Genomic DNA, 4,181 nt, shown 5'->3' on the forward strand with positions numbered 1-4,181 from the left:
ATATATATATATATATATATATATATATATATATATATATATATATATATATATATATATATATATATATACACATATATGTATATATATGTATGTATATATGTCTATGACTGTCATATATATATATATATATGACAGAAAAAGGATTAGTATCGAAAGATCACCATATATATATGTATGTAATTTTTCGTCAGTGCTATAGTGCCTTTAGCATTTCAAATGCCTTGGAAACTTTCGAAAGTACACGAAATTGAATGAGTAAACAGAATATCCTGCGCTGTTGTGAAATGAAAGTGGGAAGTTGGCCAAGCCATTGTATTCTTAATGCCAGGATATTTGTTATAAAGATTGTGATTTTATCTGCATGTTCGTTCGTGTTCACTACATTTGCCTCTCTAGTGTTATGGAAAAATTGGAAGCAACAATCGTAGCTGTAGTCGCAGTTATGAAAGCACGAGCGCAGACGGCGCCAAAAAAGCGTCACTTCAAAATTGAGAATTTACCCTCCACTCGAAATGCGAGCGAAAATCTAATGAAATGACTTCAATGGGAAAATAATACGAATCTAATAAAAACTTCCTACCTGCCACTGTTAACCAATATAAAAATTGAAAATTAAACAGTTGACATTAAAAAAAAAAACTGTCTACGTAAGGGAAAGTCGAAGCTAGGGCAATCATTAATTGAAAAAGAGAAAAACATTTCCATAATCACATTTTGAAAGGTTCACTCTCACTTCAAATTATACATTCACATTCCAGAAAATGGCATTTGACAAGGCAGAAAACGGTTTTAAAGATTATATTTTCGCAATCCTTTAGTTGTTAGATGTTACACAACTACAACAGGTGAGTGTGCTGGCAGTCGTACGTTTGAAAGATATATACGTGGATGTAGTATGGAGATAGATAACATCAGTTTTTATAAATATAACGCTTCACCGAGTCCTGCAAAACCTTTTGATGAAGGCATGAACATCACTAATTCCTATAGATTTTCTCTCGTTAAGCCCACGCTACTATCACCCGTTCAAACAACACATTCCTAAATGCTCTTCGGATGCCATTTCAGCCTTTAAAAGCGGAAGAAAAAGCAACGTTGCACGTTGAAAAATGTACCCTTGTATCTGTCAGGCGCACACGTATGTGGAGAATGTCGTATTGGTTGGCCAATCTGTTCCTCTCAGTAAATAGTGCCAGAGACGACTGTAGCAGTGGTGGCGCTCACACATACATAACCATCTCTTCCCCCCAAATCAGGTAGTAGTCGTAAGATTGGTTTGTTGTGTTTCGGCCGAGCTGCTGCTACTACTACTACTTCGAGCTGGCAAGAATAATAAACAGCAAACGAGCACCAGTGAGGCCGTTTATGTATGTGTGGAGAGAGAGGGCTTTTCTCTACCATTGCACACACTGGTGGATGATGGATGCTCGCCCGAAGCGGTTGACCAGTCTCATCCGACACAAGCACACGACTTGTATTTACGAAAAGGAAACATACAGACTGTTTGTGCTTTTATTTTGAACAGAAATAAGGGGCAAAGAGTCACAGACTAACTTCGATCGATCACAACAGTTTGGTAAAAGTTATTTTTCATAGAAGAAAAAGCTAACACAACAAGAAACCTTTAAAATTAAAAACAGATTTAGAATTGTAGTAAAAATTTGACTTTCGCAGAAATATTAGCATTTTAAAAAATCAACGTAAATAAGTAAAAAGTTTATAATCATGAAATCAGTTGATAATTGCCAGAAAATGCTCTTTGCGAAAGCATGAAGCTTACAGAAATTGTTTTTATCATTTCAAAACAATTCATCTAAAATCGATATACTTTGTATACAACATGCAGATTTAACTGACTGATGTCTTTCTATATATATATATATATATATATAAACTATATTTATGCAATCTATATATAAACAATATTTGTGTAATCTATATATAAACAATATTTATGTAATCTATATATAAACAATATTTATGTAATCTATATATATATATATAAACTATATTTATGCGAACTATATATATGTAATCTATATATATAAACTATAATCTATATAAACTATATACATTATATATATAATCCTGACCAGTAAATATTGGATTCAAATTTATAAATAAAGTGAAAGACGTAAGTAAAACGCAAAAAAAAAACAGAAAAACAAATGTGTTGTTGGGTAAAAATAAGAGAGCATGAGGTTGATTGGAAGATTTCAAAGGTAAATAAATATAGAAAAAAAAAACAAAACGAAAGCTAAATGGTCTGAAAATGATATTTAGAGAGAAATACATTAATGGAAGATGGCCCAGATCATGGAGATTTTAAGATGTGAAATCATCCAGAAATCTAACGGAAACACTGGTGGTTGGAATGGCAGGTAATTTGAAAAAGAAACGAGGTAAAACAGAAACCCTGTTGTCCTTGCGTTTAGTGCCACAATCACCATCTCTTTCTCTCTCGTTCTACTTGCAAAGCTTTCTCTATCCATAAGACTTCATTTGATTCTCTTATTCAGTGTGTGTGTGTGTGTGGCTGTATGTGTGCGTGCGTGTGTGTGATGCTACGAAGACATTGGCGAGAGGAAAAATAAGAGAGAAACCACAACAATTAAAACAAATAAGCACAGTTGAGAAGTCACTGTCACAGACATATTGCAACTCCTTGCAAACAGGGCGACATAAACATTGAATATTGACGATTCCAACAACAAGGTGGTTCAAACTGACCTGAATTTATGTGACAATTGTAACAGCTTAACCTCAAACAAACGAGCTCGCCGCCATCATATATTGCTTCTACGAAATTTTCCTCTCATGCTTCATTGGTTGATATTTATGGAAAATAAAGTCAGCGTTCTCAAAAATTGACCTTTTCAATTTTCTTTATCGAAAGCATGTTTAAGATATTCAAAAATATTTTTTGCGATAAATTTTGTAACTATATCCGTTAAACATAAATATTATAGAATTTGTATTTTAATCTTTCAGAGATGTTGCTTTCATTCACTGCAGTCCGCTGCTTTTAAATCGGCGGGAAACTTGGGGGTTGAAACCAAACAAAGAAATCTCATGTGGCTCAACTAAAACAAACAACACAACAGATTCCTTGATAATAAAATAACGCGTCAGAATTTTCTTCTCTCAAGTTTAGTCTATTGTAAGATAGCAGTGAACCCGTTGTAAATATGTGGTGAAAGACGGATATTATTACCTGTGAATTGCAATGCTTTAATATTTAAATAAATGTAACAAACGGAAAAAAATCAGTATATTAGTCTACTCATGACTAACTAACTTTATTTACAAACTAACTTATTGACACATTCTACCACTTAGCTTTCAGTTCTAGTGATTGTAATTACCTGTTCATAATTAGCCAGCATGGTGCTGTTAAAATGCAACAATATAATTTCACTACAAATTGATTTTTAATTCCTTGTCAAACAAAAGAAAATATCGAAACTCTTATTAACCACACACGCATAAACATTTATATATATATATATATATATATACCCGTGTGCAGTAAAGGTGACGGCGTCCGCCAAATTTATTGCAGTCCAGCGTTTCACAGGGAAGTTTGCAAAATAAAAATGAAATTCAAACGGGGACACGTCGGCTGTCGGTCGTCCGTTATTTTTGTTGGTCAAAAAAAATGACGTTTAATTAAGCGTTACATGGCGGGGTTTTCAACGCAGTAAACAGATTTTCTTCTCGGTGAAACTATTTTCTCTCGTTAGACCGTGGATAATTACTGTATTAAATATATGTAAAGAAAACAGAATCGTAAATTATTAATTAAAAACATTCTAGTTTCATTGAACTTATAATGTTTATTCGTAACAGAGGTTTCTCTTAATTTTCTAAATTTCATATTAAGAAAAGTGAAATATAGTCTTCGGTTGGCTTATAACATCGACAATAAATTTCAGAAAAATAAATGATGAATTTGAGAAAAAAAGGAAAATAATGTCAAAACCGCAATGAACGCTGGACGAAATGCTTCTGAGTTCAAATTCTGTCAGAAGCACTTTGGGTTGTTTTTTTTTTAATCGTTCGCCCGTTTACTGTCGAAACAGGTTCTAATAGAACATTAATATTGAATTACTCGATTTAAGTGCGTTATCTTCTTTCATCACAGAAACAAGAGGGAAGAGAGAGATGGAGGGTGAGAG

The 4,181-nt window shown here is 33.1% G+C and overlaps 1 protein-coding gene across 1 annotated transcript in view; it reads right to left on the bottom strand.

Annotated features, from left to right (window-relative positions):
- LOC106877120 (mucin-17) overlaps positions 1 to 2,839 on the bottom strand; it is a 28,679-nt gene extending 25,840 nt beyond the window's left edge. The window contains exon 1 of the mRNA XM_014925916.2: positions 2,734 to 2,839. The gene's annotated coding sequence lies outside the window, so the exon portion shown is untranslated. The remainder of the gene's footprint in view (positions 1 to 2,733) is intronic.
- Positions 2,840 to 4,181: the final 1,342 nt, after the last annotated feature.

Source organism: Octopus bimaculoides, chromosome 22, assembly GCF_001194135.2.
Source record: "Octopus bimaculoides isolate UCB-OBI-ISO-001 chromosome 22, ASM119413v2, whole genome shotgun sequence".
Taxonomy (NCBI): Eukaryota; Metazoa; Mollusca; class Cephalopoda; order Octopoda; family Octopodidae; genus Octopus; species Octopus bimaculoides.